This window comes from Pagrus major, chromosome 21 (assembly GCF_040436345.1).
Source record: "Pagrus major chromosome 21, Pma_NU_1.0".
NCBI classification, from domain to species: Eukaryota; Metazoa; Chordata; class Actinopteri; order Spariformes; family Sparidae; genus Pagrus; species Pagrus major.
This window is the reverse complement of record NC_133235.1, coordinates 12826974-12846761: the sequence shown is the minus strand read 5'-3', so window position 1 is coordinate 12846761 and position 19788 is coordinate 12826974. Positions and strand designations below refer to the sequence as shown.

Below are 19788 nucleotides of genomic sequence, written 5' to 3'. Positions count from 1 at the left end.
CTACACTCCCATACAGTGGCTTCTCAGACTTTGGCAAACTGCAGACAATCCTGTAAATTCTGTGGTTCGACAGGATGAAAAAAACAATCCAGCATACTGTAACACAGTCACACAGTGTCTAGACAGAAGACTAGACTGGACTCATTTCTGCAGGATTTCTAAATCCTAAATTCACACGCAATTACTCGAGGCTCATTCCTGTCCAAATAAACTCTGAATGATTCCTTGTTTCAAGCACAGACTAGATGGCTGACTAGTTATGCTGCGGGAATTACAAGTCGACCCAGTTTATTATGAATTCAAAAACATTTCAGTGCAAAACAAAGAGTGCTGTGCATGTCAAGTTAGATAAGTAAGCACATCCATGAGATAGGAAAGCCAAGTCAGCTAATCAGTGTCCTTAAACATGATGATATTTAGAAGAGGACTGTGTGAACATGACAGGACTGACTGCACATACAGTGGTTGTTACTGAAGAGGAGCAGCATGTGTGTCAGGGACTCTGACATAATGACAGATAACAGTGATAACAGAGGGGACAAGTAACACTCTAGTATGTAAGGATTAAGAGGGGCGAGGATTCACATGGCCAAATAAGACAAGCCCTAACCAGGCAACCTTTAATTATTCCCCACAGAGCACAATTCACACACTCATCTACTCAACCAATGTTGCCTGATTTAGACTTGCAGAGTAGTTGTGAATCTCTATTCACTGCGCTTCATAAAAATAAAATAAAACTTGGTTGTCCTTTCATCCTTTGCCAGAGATAACAGTGTAATTTATGGATGAACGCACATGGACGGTCACTGGCTTTTGCAGAGGAATTACGGCTGCATGTTCACACCATTAAAACAACAACCAGATCTCTGTCCTTGACTTATTTCACCTCTCGCTACACACCGGTGAGTCGGGTGGTGAAATATGGCTCCTGAACTGCTGAGTGGGACATTTTAAGCTAGCAGGGTCAGCCATCCTGTTAGCCTATTGTTTGAGATAGCAAATTATCAGTTGTGTAATCCTAAATGTGGGTGCAGTGTGGTTTAAATGTTATGGGGGATGTGGTGTAAGTGTAGTGTAGGCAAGTGAAGGTCTAATGGATACCTGCAGCAGGGTTATACATGCAACACCTTGAGCTTTATTTTTTTTTAAATATATCCAAGGTAAAGCGTTTACCCTCTTCCCTCTCTTCTAAAACTATTGCTGGATAGTCAGTGCAGGGATTCATGCAGGTTTAATAGCACAATGCATTATACATCTTATATGGGTGGGCGATCTGACGATTTTAGATACTTATCAATCTTAAAAGGCATTCACAATCTACATTTCAGGCCAAACGTAGAGATTGCAGTATGTAATGTCCTCTTACTTCTGTTTCCTAACTTCACATAACCTCAGAGACAAGAAGATATGGGCTACATGAATAAGCCAAGAGAGTGATGTGGCCTACTAGATGGCTATGCCAATTGGACGAATTATTACTGTGGCTCTTCCTCGGGTGACATACATAATGCAATATGAGTTTGAGCTAGCAACAATAAATAAATGGTAAATTTATTAAATTAAACTTAATTAGTTAATAGTTGTTTCAGTGTTAATGCAGCAATGTTGTTTTGTTTCTGTGAAGCTCCAGAAATGTTTTGTGGACTATGAAACTTCACCAGACCTTCCATCGGCATGGAGGTGAGTAGATAATGACTGAATTGTGACTGATGACTGCATAACCACAACATCTCCTGTTTGAAATCAGATGACCTTGTGCATGAAATGTCCATGTTTCTTTCCCCTTATATCCTGTCTCATCTCTAATAAACATTTCCCAATACATTACATTAAAACACAAATTATTGACGGAGACAGCGTGGGCTCGGACATCAGCATGTGTTGATGTCAACAGTCAAATTAACATTGTAGTTCATATTGTGAAAACAGATGCATCCAGCTAAAAATGCACCAGGGGCAAATTCTACTTCTAACACAAAGAGACATCAAGAGAGAGAAGAAGAAACTGCAAGAGGCACAAAGAAAGACAGAAAATGACACAAAGGGTGACTGACAATAATGACGGTTACATATGCTCCTCCTTTCCATTGATGTAACTGTCAACTGAGCTCCTTGCATTCCTTCCACAAGAACGTCCGGAGGTGATGAGTCAAGTATTTTGTTGATGCTAAACAAGTATTCAGACATAGCTTCTGGCTTTACACAAAAGATGTCAAACGTCTGCGAGTGACACAGAAACAGACACAGAGGTCAGCAGCCGGTGTCTCCGTGATATCATTAGCAGCCAGAGTATGCACTAAAAATAGCCACCAGGTCTGTGTTGTTGCTGGCTGCAGTGGAGCTGGTTTCTGCTAAAAACTGCTCAAACTGTGGCAAAGAATTACAGAGCTGAATGCCAGCTGGGTTTCCACTGAGGTGCCTATGAGCCTCTGGTTCCCCAGTAATGGGCCATTATCAAGCCCGGAGCAGCCCAAAACAAACAGTGGCCTATGGCAGATAATGCCCTTCAGACGTCACTGCAGACGCACAGAGGGTGACATGCAGGAGACACGGGCAGCATAGGCAGAGAGGCTGCCGGGCAGCGTCTCTCTGCTCTGCCCCTTGGAAAACAAACAGCATTGTTGTCAAAAAAAAAACTGCACAAAAGAAAGCTTAGTGCAAGCCGAGTGGAGTTTGCTGGAAATGGATGCAGGAAAGGAACGGATGAATGTAGGGGCGGAGGGCTGGAGAGAGAGATGTATGCTTGTGAGGCCCAAAGAGAGATAAGAGTTTGTGTGTGTGAGGGAGAGAGAGAGTTCAGCTGGAGGGAGCAAGCTGTGCAGCTGTGTGTATGTTGCATTTGGTCGCATGCCAAAAATCTGCTGCTGGCGACAGCAACGCCGTAAAACTTAAAGCTATTGTAAGTGCTTTGCCTTTCGTCTCAGTGCCTCATGCCTCTGAAAGCTACTATTCATGACGAAGGCAGGGAGATACTACACAATGGATCTCCATCTCTTGCCCAACACTGCCCTGCCTATATGGAACAATAAACAAAGGTATTCAGTCTTTCCAGCCTCCACCCCGGAGCTGGTCCGACCACATGTACGTTACTGCTGCAGGGAAGGTGGAATAGAGCAGGCCAAAGGTCTGCAGTGTTGCTGGCTGCCCATCATAAAGTCCCTCCCTCCTCCACCCTGCTGGAGCTGAAGTAGGAAGGGTTAAATGACAGTGTGCATGGATGGAATAAGTGATAAGGGCTCGGACGTCACACCACTCATTAGAAAACAACGTAAAGGTCGTAAAGGAGAGTTTGTTTTTTTAGAGTAAAGAGGAAATGGGATTAGTCAGAGGGTGATATAAATGGGGATGGGGCGTGTGTGTGTATGAGTGAAGCAAGGATTGCGTATGTGCGAGTGTCAGAAGGTGCAAAGTCCATTTTTGTCAGTGGACATTTGCATGTACCTTTTATGATATTTAGGTATAGACACACAATCTTTGTCTACCGAATACACTCTACAGTATATGTTACATTTATTCTAGGGGTCGACTGATATGGCTTTTTCAGGGCTGATACCGATTATTGGAAATCAAGGAGACTGAAAATCAATATTTTGGACCAATAATTATTTGCAATACAAATGAAAATCTTTTGAATTTTCCATTTTCTGCTACTCTATACTCCCTCTCCACCATATTAATTTGATAGATTTAGTTAGTAGTTACTTTTCAGATTCAGATTTTTAAGTGTTTATAGGCTATTAATTGTGACATGTTACCAATCAAATATTGTTGTAGGCGGGACATTGTGTGAAAGGATGTTGCATCAGAGCCAAACTAGCACATTTTCAAATTAGTTTATTTTATCGGAAATCTTACAGAAAAATCACTTGCATCACGCTGCATATCGGCCCAGATAATCAGTCTACCCGATTCATTCCATGGAATCAATAGATTAAATCTAGTAATATTCAGACTGGCACAGCAATGGCTATATTAAGAAAAATACTAAATAGCTAATACCAACTCTATCTAACAGGACAAAGAGATGAGGTGGGGGGAAACACAGGTTGCATGATTTCCTCTGTCAGGAGAGAGAGAGAAAGAGAGAGAGAGAGAGAGAGAGAGAGAGAGAGAGAGAGAGAGAGATGTTGTTATTTGTTGTGTTCTGTCGAAATGTTTGGACATATGCTTTGGCAAAATTGTTGTTGAACTTTCATGCCAATAAAGCCCCTTTTGAATTTGAATTGAATTGAGACAAGGAAGGGAGGGAGAGAGAGAGCCAAAAGAACTTTCTATACCATCAAAACAGTTTTTAAAAAATCACTTTTCATTTCATTTGGTGGTGAAACTGCACTAAAATTCCTGTTTGAGTCATCCACAGGAATGTCCCGAACCGAGCACATGGAGCTGAATGAGGAAGATGCCTGTTCTGTTGCCAAGTCTCAGACTCACACCATCATAAAGCATTTCTATCAAAACAGCATGATATTAAGCACAACCTGACAAAACTTAGTGAAAAATGCCCTCAACATAGATTTATAGTTCTGTGTCAAGGGATTACAACACAGATTAGAGCCTACGTGGAGCCACTGTAGCTGACGTGCGCCTCTTCAGAAATCTAAATACATGTCGGGCCCGCAGCAGCTACAGAGACACCATGTGGAAACCACAAGAATTGTGATTGGTCAGTTTGGCTTGCCTGTGTTTTCTTCTACAAGTTTTGGATGCCAGCGGAGACTGTGTTGAGAGTGAGGACAACACTAAGTACATTGAAGAAAGGCTCAGGAATCTTTTCCTTTTCAGCAACACAAGTCTAGGAAAACCAGTATCAGAGATGAGAAAAGGCAAACCTTCCCATTGTTGCTCTATATCATAAAGTGAAGGAAAGAATGTCAACAGAGTGACCGTGAGGAATACAATTAAAACACAATATAGAATCATACCTCCATCTAATATTGTGGTGCAATTAACTACCTAGGACTAGTACCTACACCATTAACCCATCAGGCCATGTATAATTCCAGCATTTAACTGCAGCATATGAGGAAACTATCATATCTGACATATCTTTAAATCATGTTTCAAGCTGCTGCTGCTCTTTGTCACATACAGTATGATGGCAAATTCAACATCTTTAGGTTTATAAGGTGTTGACTGGAAACAACAAGCAATCTGAAGCTTTCACTTTGGGCTCTGGGAAACTGTGGTGGGCCTTATTTTCTGAAATTTCATAGACCTGACTACTGTTTCAATGAATTGAGAAAAGAAATTGCCAAATTAATCGATAATGACAATAATCGTTTGTCGTAAATAAACTGACACTACCTGCTCACCTGCTATCAGCTCAGGTAGAATGCAGCTCTCTCAGTACAGCCTTATAAAACCTTGTATGTGAAGTAATGAACGTAGCTGAATGTTTGTAAATGTGTCGGTGCATGTGAGCATGGTTTGTGCATTGCACATGCAAGTAACACAGTGTTGTCAAGTGCATCTCTGTCTGCAGCATTAATTTTTAAATATCAATAATGCAACAAATATTAAGTCATTATTTATTTTGGATTGCATATTTTGCAGTTGGCTGTCTATCTATGTTTCTATCTGTTAAAATGTGGTTGCCACTGATGTGAACCAAACCCCAAGAATTGGTTGCCAGTGGCGACCTGGCAACCATTACTGTCGAGCTTAAACATGGTTTTTATATGTTTTAGAGCTCGACACTATGTCAGATGTTTGTGCAACAACAGCAACCACTTATAACTACAAAGAGAGCATGACTGAAACTGCATCCACATTTCAGAGCGCTCATGTTGCAGGAGACGGTCAATGTTTTGGCACTGCCTCGTTAAATGTGGGGATATTTGAGAAGCCATGCTTACTCTACTGTGTCGCTCTGAGGGTGAAATTTACTTGTCTGCAAACTGCTGACTTTAGTCCTCGCAGGTCAGAGTTCAAAAGGCCGGCTGGGAGAGTGTAGGTTTCATTTTTCACTCCTGTGTCTGAGCGGTTTCTCTTACTCGTGTGTCATCTCTGAACCAAACCTAGATAAGAGACTAGGATCGCAATGCAGAGTTTGAGAGAGGTGAAATCTACAACACCTTAAATTTAGTTTAAAACAGGTGCAATATTATACGCCAAGACTCCTCTGTAGCTGGTTGGTAGTAATCTAGAGCCTCTTAATTGTCATAATTTGTTATTTTCTACTGTCTTGAACATGCCACATGAAGCTGAGAAGAAACTCTTAAACACCTGAGCCTTCCTTGAGCCTGAGACTGATAATTTTAGGAGTGATTGATGATAAGTCACATGATGTCAGTGTCTTTATCAACACAACTGACTGGGTATAGTTCAGGACCCAATGATCTACATTACCTCCAAGCATAAGGGACACTTCAGAACAAACAAGGACAGGAATGACAGGCATGAGATTACCACACGTGACCACTGAGGCAAGTTGCATGAGGAGGGCCACATGAGTACACACACGCTCAAAAAACAGGAACAAGATGTTGGAAAATGTCTATCGTGGAAAGTGAGAAGTGCTGATGCCTGATTCCTCGAGTTATAGTTAGAAAAATTCTACAGTCATGATGATCAACGCAAATTCATGACATGGGTGCAAACAGTTGAGTATCATTAGAGTTAATATCCACAATTTTCCAAACTGATTATCAAGGCATGACAACATTATCACAATAAACTCAGCAAGCGTTTACTGTGCTACAGTTTCCGAGGCCAGGTGACTGGTTTTATGAAGGGTTTATGACAAAGCTTTATGACTGAGTTGAAGGCCTCGATCAGTGCTGAGCAGGAAGAGGGATGAGGTCAGGACAAAAGGCCAACACCAGAAAGAATGAGACTCAGAACAGGAGAACAAGAAGCCTAATTAAATGACTTTCCTGTTATTGTTAAAACTTTCAAGCATTCATTGTATTGTCCTATGTGGAAAATCCCACCTCACAATTGTGAGATTCGAAAGGATGGATTTGCAGGTACTAATACATTCATTGAGTCATTTATATTTGTTTTTATGCATAGTGGTCCATAAAATATCAACTTCAAGGAGTACCCTAGCAACTTGGTGTTAGACCTTTATAAAGTCAGTAGAAAGAATTTTAAAAAATGGTTGAACTTGAAGCACCAGAGGCAGAAACATCCTGACTTTTAGTTTCTAGTTAGGGTCGTAAGGGGCAGAAAAAGATAACCACGACACTGTTGACTTGCTCATTTTCGGGTTTGCCATGTTCACCTTCTTACTTTAGCATTTCAGCATGCTAACATTTGCTAATTAGCACAGAACACAAAGCACAGCTGCGGATAAAGGGAACGTCATTAGATTTGCATTGGTTGTAAGTATTTAAGTTCTGAAAATTCTATTTTGACCTGATGGTCGTACTTGATATGGATGTCTGGACTACATTTCATGGCAGTTCATCCATTAGTTGTCGATATGTTTTACTCAAAACTACAAATGTGACCCTCATGGTAGGACTAGAGGGCAAGTCAGAAGATCACCAGAGTCATTAGGGTTCATCGTCTGATAACCATGAATGTCTGTACAAATTTGGACCAATCAGGATAAAACATGTTTTGAGATATTTCTCAGGATAAGTGAAAACTTTGATGAGCTGATGGCGCTCTGGCAAAAGTCAGAGAACCATCAAAATCATTCAGCTTCATCCTCTGTGGACCAGTGTTGAGCCAAAGCAAAGACAACCTGATGACACTTTACAACTGTTTCACATGCTGTGTAGCACTCACTGTGACAAGTAAACTGAACTTCATGTGTAATGTCTGTGCGAGAATGAACAAATGCATGACAGAATGTCATCACTGCATAAAATCCCATGAAAAAAGGAGAGGAAACAACCCTGATGTCACTCAGCATATTGCATGATGTGACATTCAGTGTGACAACAGGCCACAGAATTGCCAGTCAGGTTACTGACAGTCAAAAGTACTTTTGGTTTTGTTTTTATAAACATCTGCAGATTAAAAGAAACGGGATGCAGAGAAGGAAAGTGGACATAAACTGAAATTTCCAGAATCATCTTGAATCATTTAAAAATGTTAAGGTCATCTGGTGTATTTCTGAGAGAGCACCGATCAAAACCAATCAAACTAAAGCAAAGTCAGGTAAATTAAGTAGATTCATTATGGTTACAAGAGACATTTAAGACAGCAAGGCATGAAAGTTGAAATTATTAGTTCAAATACATCAAGACTGGAGGCAGACAGACTCTCGCATTGACTTTCACAAAGCCAGATTGACTTACAGACCCCCAACCCCGACACACACACGCACTCACACACACACACACACACAAAGGGGTCTGCGTTACAATTAATCAGGAGCCACATGAATGACTACTCCTCCCTCCAACCGCTGCGACTCCGTTCATCTAACAGTTTCAAAGACCTGTCGGGAGGAGGAAGAGGCTCACACTGTGGGTCACATTGAGGCCACTTCCTCTACAGCCCACCACGAACCCCTTCAAAAATGATGTTAGCCTCCTCCTCATCCTCCCCTTGTCTCCCTTTACTTCCTCTCTTCGTGCTCTGTTCATATCTCAGCACAAGTAGGTCAACACCGAGGTCACAGGGTCCACCTGTCTCATGAATACAAGGGACTGTGGACACTTAAAACTGCTTTATGTCTGTAGCCTCCGCACAAGAAGTCATTAGAGGATAATATACAGAAAGCAGAAAATCTCAAACAAAACTCCACTGTAGTAAAGCCTCGACATATAGGCGTGTATGCACAGAGATGTAATCATTTTTTCCAAACGGCGCCAGTATGAAATGTCTGAATTGCAGATTCTGAAGCTGATTGCTCCTCCTGCTGAGGAAAAAAAATTCACATAATCAGATAACTGTTTGTTACAGTTCAGAGAGGTAACTGCACAAGGAGCCACTGTACAAGAACCATTCGTGGACAACATGTGAGTCCTTGTTCCAGTGTGCTCCTGAACAGAGAAAACGACTCTATAAATCAAAGTCATACAAAGCCTTGGAGCTCTTTAAACATGAGTCCATTTGACCAAGTGTGAATGAGGCACCTGATTTCAGACACTGAGACTGTGGACAAGGAGACAGGCCGTGAATTGTGCATCTCTCCGACACCTGTTTCTGCTAATTTCAGATAAAGAAACTGAGTGTGGCGTCGGACAAAAACTTTGGGGTCCGGGGACTTAAAGGCGACAAAAAAAGGGGTGTGAGCGCAGACACTTGTTGATGTGGACCCCCATCCCACAGGTGTCGAGCGCCTCTCCAGAGCCCCGACCAGGCCTCATGAGGACGCACACACTGGCCTTTGTTTGGGCTGCCAGCAAACTTCCCCACAGACTCATAAAGGGCGCTAAAGAAATGAAAGAATCCATCAAAGTGACACTGTTTCTGCAGCCTGCTCACACACAAACACACACTCGCTGATTCCACTATAAGCGTTATGAATGATTCATTTGTCAGTGAGGCCTTTAAGATGAGATGCATGCTTCTGCTGCATCTTAAACTTTCCTCCAGTTGCAAAGCTGGCACAAACACAGCACACTGCCAACGTGGATGTTTTCAGTTGTTCACTTGTTAACACATTTACAGGAAGTCATATCCATTCCTATTCTTCCATACCTGTCTGACAGGAAGCGAGTTTATGCCGGCTGGATTTCTTCCCCTCTGACAGGATATGACCATATTTGGGCTATGTAGCCTTATGAAATGTGTGAGGAAATACCTTAAGCGAGCAGAGTTTGTGTCTTCACTAGAAGGTGTGTCTTCCTGTGAGTGGGAGTGCTTCAAAGCACGTTGTTCAGTCCAACCAGACATTACATTCTTACAAATCTGACTGTACAGGAAAGGGGACAAAAACCTTGGAAATACTGGGAAATCACATGTGTAACTTTTTCAATATTTGTTAAATAGAGCAAAGCCTTTCATAGAAATGAGGTTTCATTTTATCTGAAATGTATGCATGGAGAAACTTATACAAACAAGATGCATTATATCACATTTAGAAGAAAACTAAAAATCATTTTGAGAAACTTCATTATTTCCAAGAAATTAAAAGTTTCTGTCTGTCAACCAAGACATCATGTGCTATCTGTATAATACGATTAAATAGGGCAAAGATATTTTTAGCCAGAATCATACCACTGCCATGTCTCCATCCATTTACAATAGCTTTAATAGTTGTTTAATCAGAAATGAAGTGTTTTTGGCTTTATTTACGTACTGGGGTTTTGTCGGATTGTATTTTAATTCCTTGTCTCTAAAAAGCACTTTAAAAATCTGAAATGTTAAAATAGCTTATTATTACAACAAGCCCTCATGTTTGGTATGTTCATGGCAAACATGGTTATCCTGTGAGTGGAGATTAGTTTCCCCTCCTTGCTTTAAAAATGGTTAAATCACATAGTAATGTCAAACCGATTGATGTGCATACGTGCACTATTTCTGTGAGCTGTTTTGTTTTTTTTATTTTATTCTACGCTGTTCTGTCTATTTGCTTGTTTTTTGTGTGTTGTAAAAAAGATAATAATTTAAAATTAAAATAAAAGCATACTAATATCAGCAGCATCACTGTAAGTACTGTAACTACAGGTGAACCTAGACCTGACTGCCCTGTGTGTTAATGACACTTCTTGTTGTTGGTTACTATAGAGTCCTTCCAGTAAATAATCTAGACAGTAACTTGATCTACAACGGTGTCTGACAGGACAGATAACTGAAAATTGACTCACGTCACAGGTGCAACACACATACACATGCACGCGCGCAGGAAAAGACCTTCCACACACACTCTCTCACACACACACACACACACACGTTATATCTCATGAGAATAAACAGAAATGACTAAGTGCGAAGGATACGTTTAATAAAGGCTTCCAATATGATTGAACCACCTGGCTGTGCCAAGGTGACAGATGGTGAATGAGTGTGAGTGTGTGCGTGGGAAAGGGAGAGGGAGAGTGTGTGTTTACAAGCGAGAGACAGATAAAGGGGTCAATTGTCATTAGGGGGAGAATGGGTGACACAGCTCAGCATCATGTGGGCACTGAAACTAATGTAAACATTTAATTTAGATTTAAACGCATAGCTGAAAGCACACTGAAGCACCTTCTTTTGCCTTTGTTAAGAGTGGGACCACTGAACCCTTTTAAAGCAGCCAGCAACTAGAGGGAAGTAGGATGCAGTCAGAGTGCACCACCATGTGGCAGTAAGCAGGTACTGTAGAATTGTGGATTATAATTACCTTGTTAATTACCTTCAAGACTCAAAGTATCCTGAACCTGAAGTGTTTTTTCTCTGGCTGTCCCAAATATAAAAGGGAACTACAGAGAGCAACGGAGGTTCCTCACCACTACTCGAGGGGCTGATTTCAATTCAAATAAAACACACACACACAACTCTCAAAGCAGAACCAACAAAATGCACCTTAACACCTGTCTGTGAGAGAAACAATTAATTTGTTTCTACTTTCTACAGATGGCTGACAGACATCACTCCAAACATCATCGACTCCAGTGGTATTTCCACCACAAACTACAAAGAAAGAGATGTGTCCTGCTGATCACTCTTTGGACATTCAAGTTGCCAAAAAAAATACCTGTTTTGAATTCTTAGGACTGAAAGGCAACAGGCAGAGAAACATCTTTCCTGTAAAAGTCCTGGTTAGCAGCAGGTGCCTCCCTCCTCTCTCCCCAGTGACAAGCTAAAGCTGAACAGCAGGTGGATGACAAAGGGACAATCCTGCATGTGACAGTTTGAGGATGACATTTGACCTCAAAATAGACTTTCCGTTGTCACCACTCATCTATATATAACATTTTCTCCCCATCATTCTTACTCATTAACACATCACTCTCCACTCTGTCCATAGCCCATATGAACACTAACACACACAAACGTCACACTGTGATACTAAAAATTGTTGATTGATGATTAACGGTAGTTGGAAAATTGGCAATTTTTCGCTTTTGATTTTTTAGCCTTCAAAATATGGGACTGTTTAACTGTTTACAAACATTACTAGTGTTGCATGATATTTAGATTTTTGCTTGTTTACTTTTGTTTACGTTTGGATCACAGATAGTTCCTTTAAAAGCAGTCGGTTTCAAGGTTATGTTTTTTTCAAAAATATGGAGTAATCCTTTTTTGCGTAAAAGTTGCTGACGACAGTCACACACCTGAAAATATTACAAAGGATAACGTTTTAAAGTAAATAGTAAATAGTCTACAGTATTTTACATGCTGAAATTTCATATTTCATATTTATATCTCACACATATTATAAGTTAAGGAAAAATTATATTAGCACAGATTTTTTATATTGATTTAAACAAAATTGGTTTGTCTAAGACACATAAGACAGGTCTATAATTGATTGCTATATGATAGCCTTATTATGAAATTGTTAATTACAAATTACTTTTATCCTCATGTCTGCTCAGTTTCAATCTTTTATTTTGCCTGGTTGCAGACCTCTGTTCAGCGATTCATACAGTGAAATAAAATGTAAATTATACCAACACATCTGCTGAAAAACACTCTCTCCTCCAGCCTGTAAACGTTACACTATGAAGTACTTCATAAATGCTGACGAGCAGTCAGCTTCTTGCCTCATTTGCTAACCTTGACAGCTTGAGGGACAGTTGCAAATCTAGCCTCAGATCAGTGTCTACGAGGAACTTCAACCTTGGACAGAGTTTACACTCTAAACACACCTATCTTATCTGCTTCCTGCTCTCTGTCCAATCAGAGTTGAAGATGAACAGCTGTGTACAGCACTGGCAGCACACTGAGTCTCCTGAACAGAAAAGTCTTGAAATGTCAGTGTGTTTTATGGAGTAGGTTTTAAGGGATTATTCTTCAATGCAAAGAGTTCTTTTAGTTTCTTTTTTTGTTAATTTTGGATATTTTATGCAGCATTACAAACAGGTAATTCAGATCTTCAATATGTCATCTATTTATGGTATAATAAAAATGTATGACAGTTGAGATGTAAAATACTGTATAATGCTTGTGCACAGTTCAATATTGCTCCACAGCAAAGAAATGAACTACTTCAACCTAAAACAAAAAGGAAATTAACCTGAAAAAACTACAAAAAGGACTCAAGATGGCGTTATTGAGTTGATTTGTTACGTCATTCCAACCATAACCTGTTGCGTTACACCTTTAGTGAGACATATTGGACTTCTGTGTTAGCTCCTAACAAGCTGTCACAGGCCTCAGCACTTGGTGGGCAACGGCAAGTCACAACATACCATAGGCTGCCATGAGTTATTGCTTAAATGTTGTCTTTTTTCCCACAAGCCAGTGAACACATCACCTTAAATTGGTCTTCATTGTAAGCCTATACAATTTGCAGAATTTCAACAGTAAAGCTGCCAATCAACAATTGAAGGAGATGGTGTCAGTTAACGAGAGTTGACCCGAAATAACTGGTAGATTAAATTCATAACCATTTCAGTCATTAATAAACAAAAATGCTCAACAATCATTGGTTCCAGCTCCTCAAATGTAAGGATTTGCTGCTTTTCTCTTTTATATAGTATAGGAGGAAGGAGGAAGTCGTGGTATCAAAGCATTACACTGTTTCTCCTCCAACGTGGATTTTAGGTGCTTTAAAGGTGGAGAGGCCAGTTTCTCCTTTTCTGTCAGTCAACTGTCTCCTCTGAGCCGGCAGCCTCAGCACAAAGGCAGAAAGAGAAAGGGAGAGCCATTACGATAAATTAGAGAAAAAAAATCTTGACACATTTGCGGGAATGAGGGGAAAGTAGGTCTGTTACACTACCATTCTTACCTATCTGCGAAGGTTGCTATGACAACACTTCCTGCTTGGCTTGGCGAGTGCGTACATCTGAGTTTGATGTCGAGCTGATTAGTACATCAGCACTAACGGCGCCTTACTTCCTGAAGCCAGCAGTGACAAAAATCACCATCTATCATTACTTTGGTGCTGTAACATATCATTCCCTGTCGGCTCTCATTAATAAAACAATATCTTATGGAATGTTTCTGCTTTACAGTAGATTTGTTCCAGAGTGGGTCTATTTTGAGCCAATAAAACAAGGATAGAGTAACTTGGTATTTCATGAAAGCATGTAATTCTGCTGCCAAACCGATACATGGGTGTGACTGTATACCCACAATGTCACCGCCACTCCTCTCAGTACATCTGCTCCTGGGTAGGGTGGAATTCAAGCAAACCACTGCAGGCTAGGCCTTGTGACTACCAACACACACACAATGCAGCACACACACACACACACACACACACACACACACACACACACAAGCCTTTAAGGGCTACAGTACATCTTTCTCTGAACTACAGAGGTGTGTAGTTCTGTTATATGTATTAGTAGTAACCATACAGGGAAGACTGTTTTTGGCTGAGCAGTGCCTGATAAACCAAGGTGAAGCTAAATAATATTGGTGCAGAAATCATGACGAAATCATTGACTGCCTTCAACTGTCCAAATACAAGCGGAGATATGAAAGGGATGGCTGTCCTGGTATTAACTTTTTGGCATAAACACAGATTGATATCTTCTACAGATAAGCAAAGAAAGTTTGCTTCAAATATCTCCTCCTTTTTCATCAAGTTTACTTATTCTTTGATCATATACTGATTGAAATAAAAATGTTGCCAGTTTTGGACTGTTCAAAGATATAATATGTAAGAATTCTGCATTAAAATGTCTAAAGTGACTAGATCTTTGTTGTATATCTCGTTGTGTTCTTACATTATCCCAAATGTTTCCAACAATGTTCAAACCCAAAAGAAATCCACAAGTTTACTTTGTCGTCTGTCACTACTCCCAGGATAGGGAAGTTGGTGAACAAGACTAAACTTAACATGACTAAAAACTTGTCTGTGAATATATGTGGTGGAGTCATGTCCCATACATTTGAGCTCTAACTCAACTCAAAACTCGCCAGAGATTCTGATTCTCTCTATTCTTTTCCCCTCTCCTCTCCAATCAATGGTCAACATTACAGGACATAAACAACTAGCGATAGAGGTCATCTCTGTGGATTGCTGCTGCAGTCAGGTTGATAAACAGGACTGAAGATAAATCCACTTTTACTTCCAAAAGTTTAAAAGTAATTTCTGAGCTCTCCTTCTGTCAGTAAACGGCTCTGGATCAGTGCAGAAACCAATGTGACTCTGGGTGTTTATTCCTCAAGAAGGTCTGGCTCTACACCTGACCCTCTCCTCCAGAGCTGGCCGGCTTTAAGCAGCTGAGTAGCTGCTTAGAGGGGTAACTGATGCTAGGAGGGTAACTACAACATCATCACACTGACCAGGCTGCTATATTTGACGCATTCGTACTGAGAACGGGCTGAACTGTTACTACAGTGATTATTCAAAATCGTCAAATGTAATTAATCGACTAATTGCTTCAGCTCTGGATGAATTCAAACAACACCCATCAATATACGTGACAGAAATATCAGTTTATATTAGCATGTAGTTAAAATTCTGTTCTGTGAGTGTGTATGTGTGTGGGTTTTTCACATGTTGATGAAACATGTGAATCACTCGGCCCATTGAGGAAGAAGTAACATCATTCAAAAGACAGTGGAGCAAACACGCACAGGCACGCACACACCACAAACTCCTACCTCAAAAAAGTAAATGTGTGCAATGAAAGTGTTGCGGGGAATCCAGACAGCACTATGAGGAAACAGGTCCTGGCTGACGAGTGGCCACCGCTGTGTCTTCCTCCTGCGCCAAACTGGCTGCTTGTCAAAGAGTCGCCGACAGAGCTGCCGATCGAGTCAGGCAGCATTCTGCGTCAGAGGAGATGCACGCCGCTACCAGAGCAGCCTGTTAGCCGATAAGGTATTACAGCATTGGTTACAGCTGCGTGTGCCTCTGCCCGCATGATCCCAACAGTTCATCCATTGTTCCACAAGTTAAACTCATACCGAGACAGAGGAAGGACATTAAAATCGATCCTCTCCTCGATCTCTGTGGCTGTACATGGAGTTCCCTGACCTTATCCTTTTTTACTTTATTTAATCCTTGCATTAGGGAAGACATTGTTCCCCGTCTCGACCACCAAGCCCCCTCCTCCTCTTAGTAATCAATTTACATGCATCACACGTCACGTTAAATCCTGCCAGAAATCCGGGCTAACCTACTCACACTTAACTCCAAATGCAGCCCAAGCCACCAAAGCTGTTATAGTTTAAAAGTAATTATGTCAAAGGTCATGTTTTTACCTCTACATTCAACACACATCTCAGTACACATTGTTTGAGGAACTGGACTGCTCTACTCATTCAAATAGGGGAAGGAAAAGACGAATTCTTGTGAATGTAAAGATGAGTCAATACAGAGGGGCTTGCGTTTGTTCAAAGGAATTACATCAGACACACTCATAATCAGACCTGACAGATGTTCATGGACGTCACATGTTCATTTTAAGAAAACAACACATACGACTATATATTCATGCTAATACCAGTTATAGCAGTGTATGTAGGTCATGAGGGGGGATGCATTGATTGTCAAATTCTGGGCTGATACTCGTGTTTAGAATGACATTTGGCCGATAGCCAAGGCCTAGGTTTTGTTGTTGTTGGTTTTGGTAATTATTTATTTCCCATTTTGGGCCAAAGAAACAAAGAAATCTTCATTATAAAAAATAACTAAACTATTTAAAGCAAAAAAAGTTAACTTCCTGCAGAAAGATTATTGATTGAGTCTCAGATTGTCAAATACTGATGCTTTGGGTGGGTAGCTCTCAAAAATCAACTATCTTTCGCCAGGAACATACATCACATTACATTTTGTTACTTTAAAGTCATCCAGCTTTTTATTTACTTTTGTCACGTTGTCATATGATCTTGCAAATCTGTCTTGCTCGTCTTCAAGCTATGCCCTTGTGGACGAAAACATTACACACATTGAACCAGTCAGCATCCTTTGAGGAACTACTGGCAGCTAAAGACAGCAGCTACAGGTGTGGTTAAGATGTGACAACCAGCGAATGAAACTGTTCCTTTAAAAATAACAACGACGGCTGCTCAACAGGTAAGCGTAGATGCTGTTGTATCAGAACCGGAGAGTGTTCACCTTAATCCTAGCTCCTATGATTCCTTTGCACGAATTATGAGTACAACTTCCGGCGTGTCCTGTCACTTAACTGGAACTAGCAATTTTCATGTTAACAGGAAGCTAATCCTCTTTCTTACAGTGATTGGTACAGCGTATCATTCATTCATGAAGATTTCGTTCCATGACTTTATTGAGTCAATGCTACCAACACTATTATTACTGCTAAGCCAACTTAGCATAATGCTCCTAAAGCCTTGAAAGGGCCGCCGGTGCGTCAGTTATTACGGACTTTAGTTAGTTATAACACTGTCATTTCCCCAGTGACCTTTTCAGGAAAAGAAAAGAAAAGAAAAGAATGTCACTGAAGGCTTTTCTCGTCAAAAGAAATGATTTCGCTCTTCATGAATTTGATTTGCCAACTGGTGGTAGCACTCTCCTATTGTTGACCTGACTGCTAAAGTGAGCGTGTGATGTATTGTAAGTATTTTTGTGTCTGCGCTTTCCAGTTTTTTGTGAAACAAACCACTTTGAGCAAGTCAGATTAGCCCTTCATTACGCAAAGAGCACAAATTCAATCATACAAATTTATGAATCAACATTCAATATAACCTTTATACAATAAAACTTGTGATAAATGACGTTGACGAAGATAATGGCACGGGGGTCACGAGCCAGTAGGTCATGAATGTGTCAGAGCAAAATTGATGTGACACAAGAGATGCCCCACCACTGCTATCTGTGGATGTCATTTTATATGTCTGACAGGCCGACAGCAGTCAACAAGGCGAATATCGGCTGATACCGATGTTCAGCTGATATATCGATGCATCCCACAATGAGCCGACGTTCATGTAGTGGGTGCTTTCCTCTCACTTCATACACACGATTTCTGTCATAAAGCTGTCCGCTCCTTTGAAATAAAACCTCAATGCACGTTACACCACACCAAACCCCTGTCATGGAGGTGAAAGCAGCTTCCACTTTGTGTGGTGCGACCCACTCATGTTGATGGGCGTTGAGAGAGGAGGCTTTGATGGCGGTGAATGGGGTACTAATGAGTGGGCCTTATCAATGGCCGGTCTGTGTTCTGTCCTCCTAATGGCCAGGGGACATCAACAGAGCTGTTGATGCTCCATGTAAACATCTCAGCCACTTCCCCCTGTGTGGAGGTCTCCACTTCTTCAGCCATCTCACCGGCTCCATAATCTAATTGGTTCATGTTGGACTGCACTGCAAATGTTGCAAGCGACTACCTATTGCATAATGTGAAGGAAGTGGCTGGTTTATATACTGTATGTCTATAAAAGTGCTCTTCGGCTCTGGACTAATCGATTTGCTTTCCAAAATAAGTCATTATGTGGCAAACACAGTAGGTGGGGCCTGTGGGGAATAATCAGGGCAGGAGGCCCACACAGCACAGTGCTGAGTAAACCTCAAGCTATCTATCACCTGTTGAACACTTCTTCATGAAGCACTGAATCTTATGTTAATGTGTGCGGTTCACTGGAGTCACACATGAGGACAATAAAACGTTGTTAGGTGTAATTTCGCTGTGGTGCCACTTAGTGTTGCATAAACGGATGAAGACTGTGAAAGCTGGCAGCAGTGACAGTAAATATGTCTCCTACAGTGGAACAGACTGAGACCAACTGTTTGCTCAGGTAAAAGCGCGTTATGTCCGCTGTTAATGTGACAGTTTATCGACACATGGCAGTCTTACCTGGCCGGGGTTACGTACAGTCAGGTCTAGCTGTGTCTCCTTTCACTGAAGCCAAACTGTATCCGTCAACAGACTGGGAGGAGACCTTTCCCTCTGCTCTGTCGCTCACGGCGCAATGTCACAACTACACTAATGTGTTTACACCATGGACTGAGGAAAAGCAGCTCTACGTGGACCTCACAGGAGACTTCAGAGCTGCCGAGTCGTCCCGCTTTCACTTTCCGCTGACGGTCGGTGTTAATATTCAATTGTCGTTTACTTTTTTTCTCTCCTCCCAGTACGACCAGTCTCCCCTCTCTCCCTTCCTTTTCCTCCGCCACTTGGTCGTTTCGCGACGAGAAGAGCCGAGTTTTGTCGGGAGGAGGCAGGCGGACGTCCGCCAGCGTCAAGCTAGCTGCTGTTAGCATGCTACTTCCGGAAGATATTTTCAAAATAACACCGCAATGGAGGCTTATAAAACTTCAGCAGAGGGAAAAAAAATAATGTTATTGTTCATCGACTTTGAGTGGTATCAAATTGTATCTATTGTGTTATCTTACTATCTCCATTTGTTTACATGTATTTTGTGGTTAAAATTAGATAATTCTATGTAAATTACGTGTAAAAGTATTGTATGTTATATATGTCATTTCTACTGGGTGCCATTGTCTTGTCATTACTGTCTTGTGAATATTGTTTGTATTTCACACCGTGTAATTATCAATTCAAAATCTGCTGTTGTCAAAAGTAATGACTTAGAGGAAGATATAATTAAAAACTAATGAATCAAAGGTTCTTGAAAGTTTACAGGCGATTTGTCCAATCCAATCCAATTTTAAGTTATTGAAGTGATTTTAAAGTTTGAAATTCTGAAGAATTCTCCCAGCTGATGTTTTGCATTCACATGAAACTGTAACAATTGAAATAAAGATTAATGAAAGGATTATATGATCCTCTTCAAGTTGAGAGAACTCCAGTTAAAAATGTGTTTTTCTTCCTGTTCCTCCAGTTTGAGCTTCACTGTGTAGAGTGATGA

The 19788-nt window shown here is 40.9% G+C and overlaps 1 protein-coding gene across 2 annotated transcripts in view; it reads right to left on the bottom strand.

Annotated features, from left to right (window-relative positions):
• gng12a (guanine nucleotide binding protein (G protein), gamma 12a) overlaps positions 1 to 19111 on the bottom strand; it is a 29874-nt gene extending 10763 nt beyond the window's left edge. Inside the window, exon 1 of one of the 2 annotated variants that reach the window (XM_073491019.1) lies at positions 18792 to 19111. The gene's annotated coding sequence lies outside the window, so the exon portion shown is untranslated. Of the gene's footprint in view, positions 1 to 18773 lie in introns of both variants that reach the window. The other variant, XM_073491018.1, reaches the window with a different exon arrangement.
• Between the last annotated feature and the right edge of the window lie 677 nt (positions 19112 to 19788).